This window comes from Salvelinus namaycush, unplaced genomic scaffold, assembly GCF_016432855.1.
Source record: "Salvelinus namaycush isolate Seneca unplaced genomic scaffold, SaNama_1.0 Scaffold38, whole genome shotgun sequence".
NCBI lineage: Eukaryota > Metazoa > Chordata > Actinopteri > Salmoniformes > Salmonidae > Salvelinus > Salvelinus namaycush.
Window position 1 is genome coordinate 599,334 of NW_024060785.1, and position 10,983 is coordinate 610,316.

Consider the following 10,983-nt stretch of genomic DNA (forward strand, 5'->3'; position numbering starts at 1 on the left):
TAAAGATTAATTGTACGTGCGGCTGAAAGGTTTTTGGGAGTTCAGGAATTAACATTGGAAGCATTGCAGGCAGTGTTGGAAAAAGTACCCAATTGTCATATTTGAGTAAAAGTAAAGATACTTGAGTCCTTTCCTATCAAGGTAAAAGTGAAAGCTAGCCAATAAAATACTACTTGAGTAAAAGTCTAAAAGTATTTCGTTTAACATATACATAATTATCAAAAGTACATGTAATTGCTAAATTATACTTACGTATCAAAAGTAAAAGTACAAATAATTTCAAATTCATTATATTAAGCAAACCAGACAAACCGATTTTCTTGTAGTTTAAATGTACGGATAGTCAGGGGCACACTCCAACACTCAGACTTCAATGCACTCTCGTCTGAGTGTGCCAGAGGGCAGAATAACTGATGATAAACGAACGCTCAACACCCATTGAATACGCGTAATTAAATTGTTGCCTGTAGCTCAGTTAAAGTCACCAATGCTCTGGATAACATGAACGCAGCCTAACCAGCTCTGCTAAGGCGAGTGAAATGGTCAGAGTTCGCTCATTTGTAGTGGAAGTAGCTAGCAAGCTAGCCAATGTTAACCAGTTAGCTTGGATGCTTGGCTGCCGTTGTGAGGTCAGAACGCTTGAATCAACCCTACTCCTCCGCCAGAGCGTCCAGTGTGGCTCTGAACGCTCCGAGAGCGATACGAACTGACAATCTGACAACGCTCTGAATTTACGTACGCCCAAGCACACTCTGGCACTCCAGATTGAATGTAAGATCACACCCATAATTTACTAACAAAGTATTTGTGTTTAGTGAGTCCGCCAGATCAGATGCAGTAGGGAAACGCGAATTGAACAATTTTCCTGTCCTGCTAATCATTCAAAATCTAACGAGTGCTTTTGGGTGTCAGGGAAAATGTATGGAGTAGAAAGTACATTATTTTCTTTAGGAATGTAGTGGAGTAAAAGTAGAAGTTGTCAAAAATATCAAAAGGAAAGTACAGATACCCCCAAAAACTACTTACGTAGTACTTAAAATATTTGTAGTTAAGTACTTTACACCACTGATTGCAGGGAATACTGACTGAAGATGTTCCTCCCTACGAGGCCCATGAGACTGTGTAGGGATGTGATTTGAATAGGACTGTGACTGAATATGTTCCTCCCTACGAGGCCCATGAGACTGTGTAGGGATATGATTTGAAGAGAACTGTGACTGAAGGAGTGGGATGTGTTTATTTTTGTATTTTGTTTTGATGTCGTTGCTTCCGCAATGGACATGTATTTATTTCTACAGTTTACTAACCGTACAGTAGGTGGCGGTAGACACGTTATATTTGTGTAAATGTCAGTGTACCAGAGAAGAAGATGATGCTGTTGTACTGTCGTAGTGGGGAACAGGAAGTTCCGGGTAGAAAACGACAGAACTGTGTTATGTCGATAGTGGTTGTGTCCGTTTCAACTGTATTATTGTAGGTATGTAATAGCACGTTTAAAGTTTCTAATGTCGAAAGAATATATGATAGGTAGCAAATCCGTTAAGGTATTATCACGTTTGGTAAAGTTTTAAGTTGTATGTGTTATTTTGGGGTCAAACCGAGTGAGTGAAGAACGTGATTAAAAACGATTTTACAAGTCACGTAGCTAGATTTTGGATTTGAATGAGTGTATGAACATAATTTCGTCAAAGTCATTTCATAAAGATTCCACTTATTTGAGTTCGTTTTAACACGTTCTTGGTTTTGTGTCAAATGTTGTTTATGAGCTGGTAAATAGCCTCGTCCGAAACATCCTGATCTCGCGAGTTTACATACACTGTTTCGTTAATGTAAGCTCGCGAGATCAGGATGGTTAGGACGAGGCTCATCAAATGGCGGTTTCAACGGTTTCGGTCATCTTTCTAGGAGTTTGCTCGTGGTGAAATGGCGACACGAGGCAGTGTGGTGGAGTGTCAAAATAAAGGGAAGCTAACTTAAGATATCCTTCACCATTTGGAGAGAGAGGCCAATGTTGATGATTCGTTATCTGAGAAACGAGACCAAGTTGAGACGCGGGACACGGTGGATCTTGGTATAGTAAAAGCAGTTTATTCAGAGGTAAAGATATCTGGCAAAGCGTGCACGGACCCGTTCATTTAGTTCAGAGGGAACTAGCAGAAGAGAGCCCCTAAACATGGTGTGCATTACATTTAATACATTAAAATGACGTAGGTAGATTCTGACAGTCTGTTCTTCTGACTGGTCGGTTTGGGTTGAGGGCGGTCCTGTTTGGGCCTGGTGTCGAAGTTCCTTTGGCTCTTGGCATTGTTCTTTGTCCTCGAACCCCAACCTAAAGGGGGGTGTGAGTGTGTGTATATCTGTAGGGGCCTGTCCTGTGTGTGTCTGAGCGTCATGAGATAGCTATGAGATTGCTAAAACTAGCAGTTAGTGTCTGTGGTCAGAGCGTTTCATGTTCTTTCAGGGTCATGTAACGTTCTAAGTCAGCCACCTGTTTCTGGGTGTGCGTGTGTGGTTAGTATCTGATGAGAACACAATGTGTGTTTGTGTAGAAATGTAGGGGGGTGTTGAATAACAGACCATGCTTAAGAAAGAGGTAGTTATAACAAGTTTTAACTGTGTAATGTTATTAAACAAAAATGTCTTTTCTTACACCAACTGCATGGAATGGCGTCGATTAATGCGGATGAATCGGAGCACGTGTCATACTCATAACATGGAGGACCAAGTGTCTGCGGGTTTTCGCTCCACCCTTGTACTTGATTAATTAATTAAGGTCACTAATTAGAAAGGAACTCCCCTCGTCTGATTGTCTAGGTTTTAATTGAAATGAAGAAACGAAAACCTGTGAGGCTCGGCTGTCAATGGGATGAGTTTTACACCCCTGAAACAATGGACATGGAGAGAGTTTGAGAAGCAACTGCTGTGCTCGAATGCGATCAATGTGGGGGACAGTTCTGATGATATGGAGCGGGAGGATGAGGGCCTAGTATGTGAATGGTCTGTAGTGGAAAGACAAGAAGAACAGCGATAATGGTACTGGAAGCAGAGGTGTATGTAGTATAGAAACTCTAAAGAGGCCCAAGGTAGGGAGCTAGAGTAATAATGTGTCACAGTGGAAAGTTGGGATGGTGTTTGAGGAGACCACAGGGCCTCATTTACACCCTATCTGATAAACCAAGGCCATAAAAAGAGAGGTGAAGTTAAACTGGGCTGCTTCTGTGTAAATGAGAACTTTTTCTGATCTAGCCTACCTGGTTAAATAAAAGTGAAATAAAAAATGGTAGATTGTTAATATCTTGTGCTAGTCAGGTTCAGCAAGGGAAGATTCTTCAATTGGAAAATCATAATAGGATGAAGCTCAGAAGGCATGACCCTGGAGCTTATGCTAAATTGAAGGGAGTAATCTGAGGTCCCAATATCTATGTCCATGGATGATATTGTTAAAGAACATGTGAAGGAGACAGTGGTTGAAGCCTAAAGGTTGATCAGTAGGAAAGAGGGTTAAAGAAGTGAAAGCTTATCAGTGCTGTTGAGGTTTGAGAAGGTTTTATCTGGAAAGGTACAGAATAGGATTCCTTAGCTTCAATGTCAGAGAATTTGACCCAGCCTCATCAATCAACCAATCAAATGTATTTATAAAGCCCTTCTTACATCGGCTGATGTCACAAAGTGCTTTACAGAAATCCAGCCTAAAACCCCAAACAGCAAGGTGTAGAAGCACAGTGGCTAGGAAAACCTCTCTAGAAAGGCCAGAACCTAGGAAGAAACCTTGAGAGGAACCAGGCTATGAGGGGTGGCCAGACCTCTTCTGGCTGGAGATTATAACAGAAAATGGCCAAGATGTTCAAATGTTCATAGATGACAAGCAGTGTCAAATAATAATAATCACAGTGGTTGTCGAGGGTGCAACAGGTCAGCACCTCAGGAGTAAATGTCAGTTGGCTTTTCTTAGCCGATCATTCAGAGTATCTCTACCGCTCCTGCTGTCTCTAGAGAGTTGAAAACAGCACGTCTGGTGAACAGGTCAGGGTTCCATAGCCGCAGGCAGAACAGTTGAAACTGGAGCAGCAAAGGAGAATCATCACAGTGTTTTTAAATGCCAAAGAATGGGACATGTAGCTGTTGAGTGAAAATATGTGCCAAGTGGCTGGTCCTGTAGTAAGAGGACCTACTGTCACACTGATGGAGCTTCCATGGCTGGTCCCGTAGTAAGAGGACCTACTGTCAGACTGATTGAGCTTCCATGGTTGGTCCTGTAGTAAGAGGACCTACTGTCAGACTGATGGAGCTTCCATGGCTGGTCCCGTAGTAAGAGGACCTACTGTCAGACTGATGTAGCTCCCATGGTTGGTCCTGTAGTAAGAGGACTTACTGTCAGACTGATGGAGCTTCCATAGCTGGTACCGTAGTAAGAGGACCTACTGTCAGACTAATGGAGCTTCCATGGCTGGTCTCGTAGTAAGAGGACCTACTGTCAGATTGATGGAGCTTCCATAGCTGGTCCCGTAGTAAGAGGACCTACTGTCAGAACTGGTCTTTCTACTAGTCCTGACATGGTTTCGAGGGCTGTTCAGAAATCTTGCGCCCATAAATGCACTGTGACAAAGGATACTTTAATATTGAATAATATGTACTTCATAGCTTTCATTGGTAAGGTTATCAACACTTGGATTGTGTGAAATACCAGGTTGAAAGTTATCTTGTAAACTGCAGCAGAGTTGTTGGGGGTAACAGATGTTACTGTCGGTATGGTTTTTGATAAGCTGGATAACCTGGGGGTGGATGGTCTCAGCATGATATAGACCCCAATGTTTGCAAACACAGAAAGGGATCTATTGATAAAGTTTATTGGGGGTGTGGGAGGGTTTTTGTGGAAGGGGAGGGTGTGGTAGAAGTTAATAGGGATTTCTTGGTTTATTTTCTTAGTACAAAATGAGACAGACATGGACCTTAAACGTTTGTTTGTGGACCACCATGATACAATAGGTCTGCATCAACGGACTTCAGTGCAGGTAGTGCCTCATCAGAGAGAGAACATTTCAGTTGCTCTACAGTTTCGAAGCTGAATGTAATGATTATCAGTCCTTTACATGTGTACTAATATTCAGACACATTCAGTTGTTTCTATATTTATCTATATTTCAGGGTGTGCACAATGGGCTTAAAGTAAATAAATATTAGCGCTTGAAAAAGAACTTGAAAATCCTTGAATTTGACTTGCCACTTTGAATTTGACTTGCCATTGCCCTGATAATTCTTACTATGGTGTGAACGGGAAATAAAATTGTTTTTTGTGAGTGAAATAATACAGTGAACACAAGGTTATTCATAAATTTTTTTACATAGTACTGCCTACAACATACTGCAATCTTGTACTAAATGTTTTTTTATGGATTTATGTGAATTTAGGAAATCTACTATAGATTAAGTGCTCTTATGTTGTGCAATTTAAAATGTGTACTTTGTGTCTAATGTGAATGAATGTTTTTTCAAGGATTAGCTACCTGATCTACTGAAATGAGATAATTGAACAAGAAAAGAGAGAAAATATTTTTACAGAATAAAGTGCCAGAACTGTCAAGAAAATAACTTTTGTGTCTGTTTGTCTTTATTACTACAGGCCGACTCAGATTAAGTCTGAGGCCGGAACATCAACAGTGAGGACAAACCCAGCCTGCCACTCTCCTTCCACACTGAGTAGAAACCTACAGTCACTTGGTCCTGATTGTGACAGTGGAGCCCAGTTTGCACTGCAGGATCCAGAGATGGCATCAGTGAACCTGGAGGACTGCAGTCAAACACTGGAGCTGAATGTCAACATTAAAGATGAAGAAGAGGAGGAGAAGATTAGGACAACTGTTAGTCATGGTAAGAGCTGGTTCAATCTATAAGTTATCTTCATATATTAGACCTCCATAAGTTATGACCCAGTCTATTGCTAGGTTGAATTCTGTAAATCTGACATCAATCAATCAAGTTTATTTTATATAGCCCTTCGTACATCAGCTAATATCTCGAAGTGCTGTACAGAAACCCAGCCTAAAACCCCAAACAGCAAGCAATGCAGGTGTAGAAGCACGGTGGCTAGGAAAAACTCCCTAGAAAGGCCAAAACCTAGGAAGAAACCTAGAGAGGAACCAGGCTATGAGGAGTGGCCAGTCCTCTTCTGGCTGTGCCGGGTGGAGATTATAACAGAACATGGTCAAGATGTTCAAAATGTTCATAAATGACAAGCATGGTCAAATAATAATCAAGAATAAATGTCAGTTGGCTTTTCATAGCCGATAATTAAGAGTTGAAAACAGCAGGTCTGGGACAGGTAGGGGTTCCATAACCGCAGGCAGAACAGCTGAAACTGGGACAGCAGCAAGGCCAGGTGGACTGGGGACAGAAAGGAGTCATCATGCCCGGTAGTCCTGACGTATGGTCCTAGGGCTCAGTTCCTCCGAGAGAGAGAAAGAAAGGGAGAAGGAGAGAATTAGAGAGAGCATACTTAAATTCACACAGGACACTGGATAAGACAGGAGAAGTACTCCAGATATAACCAACTGGCCTTAGCCCCCCGACACAAACTACTGCAGCATAAATACTGGAGGCTGAGACAGGAGGAGTCAGGAGACACTGTGGCCCTGTTAGGGTTCGTTTCTTACGTCCTTCTTTGTCAATCATTGGTTCATTGGTGAAATTAGCATTATGACAATATCTTTAATTAAATCATTCAAAAACCATTATTATTAATGCAATTGCAGACAGAAGTTGACAAACAGGAACATAGCACGCATGTTTCTGAGTAAGTTCTGTCTCAAACAAAAGGTCTCCAGTGGTTTTATTAAACGCTAAGTCGCGCCCTGGTGACGTCACTGCCTAAATCATCATCCTCTACTCCTGGGACCAAAACCATGCCTACAAAGCTGGATAAACAGGGCCCTTATTGTTAGCTAAACACTTAGCAGTAAATGTCCTCTTCCCCCAAAGTTGACCCATTGTGGAATGTTTACCTAGTCTTATCTCCTTCACTCCCCTGCAGAGTTCTGTCTAAGGGCCTCTTTATAATGAGGCAGAGAGAGAGAGAACTAAAATATAAATGTATAACAATACTAAACTTCTACAATGACTTTATCTATTGTTAATCAGTAGTCTAAAACCCTATAAATGTAAGGAGGGAGGGGTCTTTTAACCCCTCCCCTGCTATTAATATAACATAAGCATAATCAATTATTCTAATACACCAAACATTTGTACAGCCCCAATCATGACCCCTAGGTAAATCCTAACAGCCCCATCCGATGATACCCCCGGACAGGGCCAAACAGGAAGGATATAACCCCACCCACTTTGCCAAAGCACAGCCCCCGCACCACTAGAGGGATATCTTCAACCACCAACTTACAATCCTGAGACAAGGCCGAGTATAGCCTACAAAGATCTCCACCACAGCACAAACATCACACATACCTGAAAACCTCAAGACTTCACAGCGAAGCAAAACATTTAAAAACTTGTAACGCCTGCCTTTTCCCACACATTGTTTCAAGAACGTTGAAAAAAATTTATGCCCTCAATCACCAAGTTAGGCATACCTTATTTCAAAATAGGCCATGGCATCATCACTGTCAATATTGAATTATAATTTGTTTGCTGCACAGAATATCAGATCTCAACAACGATTGGGGAAGTGTTGAACATAACCAGTAGACTACCACATCCTGATGATTTATATCTGATACATATATATTTAATATTTTATATATCAAGTTGTAGAAACTTCTCAAGGATGATCAATGGAAACAGGATGCATCTGAACTCAATTTTGAGTCTCTTGTTTTTCAGTTTTTTTAAATTTGTATAAATTTGCCAAAATTTCTAAACCTGTTTTAGCTTTGTCATTATGGGGTATTGTGTGTAGATTGCGGAGGATATTTTATCTAATTTTAGAATAAGCCTGTAACATAACAATGTGGAAAAAGTCAAGGGGGTTGAATACTTTCCGAGGGCACTGTCAGACCCCTTCCCATTTTTCTCATTTTGGTACGTTACAGCCTTATTCTAAAATTGATTACACGTTTTTCCTCATCAATCTACACACAATACCCCATAATGACAAAGCCAAAACAGGTTTTTAGAAATTCTTGCAAATCTATAAAAAAAATGATAAGAATTGCTTATTTACGTAAGTTTTCAGACCTTTTGCTATGAGATGATCCTTGAGATGTTTCTACAACTTGGAGTCCACCTGTGGTAAATTCAATTGATTGGACATGATTTGGACAGGAACACACCTGTCTATGTAAGGTCCCACAGTTGACAGTGCATGTCAGAGTAAAAACCAAGTCATGAGGTGGAAGGATTTGTCCGTAGAGCTCCGTGACAGGATTGTGTCGGCACAGATCTGGGGACCGGTACCAAAACATTTATGCAGCATTAAAGGTCCCCAAGAACACAGAGGCCTCCATCATTCTTCAATAGAAGAAGTTTGGAACCACCAAGACTCTTCCTAGAGCTGGCCACCCGGCCAAACTGAGCAATCGGGGGAGAAGGGCCTTGGTCAGGGAGGTAACCAAGAACCCGATGGTCACTCTGACAGAGCTCCAGAGTTCCACTATGGAACTCTTCCTCTATGTAGAGTGCCCAGTGTTTTTTAAGTTCTATGAAATGAGTCTGTATAGTTACTAACCCTTGTGATAGTGAGTGGAGGATGATATAGCTCATCATTTTCACGACTTTTTGCCTCTTTTTAGTTTTTGACTCCTACCCAGTTTTAGAATAGTTTTATTCCCATTCCCATACAGCCTACTGAAATGAAAACATACACTACCGTTGAAATATTTAGGGTCACTTAGAAATGTCCTTGTTTTTGAAAGAAAATTACTTTTTCCCCTCCATTAAAATAACATCAAATTGATAATTAATACAGTAGACATTGTTAATGTTGTAAATGACTATTGTAGCTGGAAACGTGTGATTTTTTTATTGGAATATCTACATAGGTGTACAGAGGCCCATTATCAGCAACCATCACTCCTGTGATCCAATGGCATGTTGTGTTAGCTAATCCAAGTTGATCATTTTAAAAGGCTAATTGATCATTAGAAAACCCTTTTGCAATTATGTTAGCACAGCTGAAAACTGTTGGTCTGATTAAAGAAGCAATAAAACTGGCCTTCTTTAGACTAGTTGAGGATCTGGGTCATTTGTCGGTTCGATTACAGGCTCAAAATGGCCAGAAACAAAAACCTTTCTTCTCGTCAGAAGAAAACTCGTCAGTCTATTCTTGTTCTGAGAAATGAAGGCTATTCCATGCGAGAAATTGCCACGAAACTGAAGATCTCGTACAACGCTGTGTACTACTCTCTTCACAGAACAGCGCAACCTGGCTTTAACCAGAATAGAAAGTGGAGTGGGAGGCCCCGGTGCACAACTGGGCAAGAGGACAAGTACATTAGTGTCTAGTTTGAGAAACAGACGTCTCACAAGTCCTCAACTGCAGCTTCATTAAATAGTACATGCAATACAACAGTCTCAACGTCAACAGTGAAGAGGTGACTCCGGGATGCTGGCCTTCTAGACACTATTCTGATTAGAGACTGTTTGCGCTGTTCTGTGATGAGAGTAGTACACAGCGTTGTACGAGATATTCAGCCGTTTCCAGCTACAATTGTCATTTACAACATTAACAATGTCTACATTGTATTTCTGATCAATTTGACAAAAAATGTGCTTTTCTTTCAAGAACAAGGACATTTGTAAGTGACCCCAATCTTTTGAATTCATTCATTTATTTCACCACTAATGGTAGTGTATTTATTTATTTATTTTAAATTTACTTTTATTTAACTTCCTTAGCGTACTGGTTATTGTCCGGAATTTCGGATGACTGACGTGCCCAAAGTAAACTGCCTGTAAACTGCCCAGAAGCTAGGAGATGCATATACTTGATAGCATTGGATAGAAAACACTCTGAAGTTTCTAAACCTGTTAAAATAATGTCTGAGTATAACAGAACTGATATGGCAGGTGAAAACCTGAGGAAAATCCATCCGGAATGTTTATTTTGAGGTCACAGGTTTTTTCAGTGCTTGCCTATGGGATATACAAATAGATAGGACCCAGATTGCAGTTCCTATGGCTTCCACTAGATATCACCAGTCTTTAGAATGGGTTTCAGGTATTTGTAGTTTATCCAAGGTGTCCCCCATTTAGAAAAGTAGTCATGTTGCGTGCATCAACGACAGTGCGCTCTTCGTTATTTATCTTCGCTATTAAACACACTATTCTCCGTCTAAATATTATTGTTTATTTAGATATTAGAATACCCGAGGATTAATTGGAAACATCGTTTGACTTTCACTTTTTGGATTGGTTTGTGTGCATGTTGAATGAGTGAATTACTGAATCAAACGCTCCATCTAAACTAACATTTTTGGATATAATGAAAGACTTTATCGAACAAAGTACCATTCATTGTGTAGCTGGGACCCTTGGGATTGCAATCAGATGAAGATCTTCAGAGGTAAGTGATTTATTTATTTGCTGTCTGTGATTTTGTGACGCCTGTGCTGGTTGAAAAAGTATTTTGATGTGGGGCGCTGTCCTCAGATAATTGCATGGTATGCTTTCTCTGTAAAGCCTTTTTCAAATCTGACAACGCAGTTGGATTAACAAGAAGCTTTTAAATTATGTAAGACACTTGTATTTTCATGAATGTTTAATATTACGATTTTTTGTATTTTGCGCTCTGCAATTTCACCGGATGTTGTCGTAGGTGTCCCGCTAGCGTTTGGACATGCGCCCAAACAGGTTAACTAGGCAAGTCAGTTAGGAACAAATTCTTATTTTCAATGACGGCCTAGAAACAGTGGGTTAACTGCCTTAGTCAGGGGAGAACAACAGATTTTTACCTTGTCAGCCCTGGGATTCAATCTTGCAACTCTTCGGTTGCTCTAACCACTAGGCTACCTGTCAACCGGTATGGCCAGAAGAGGA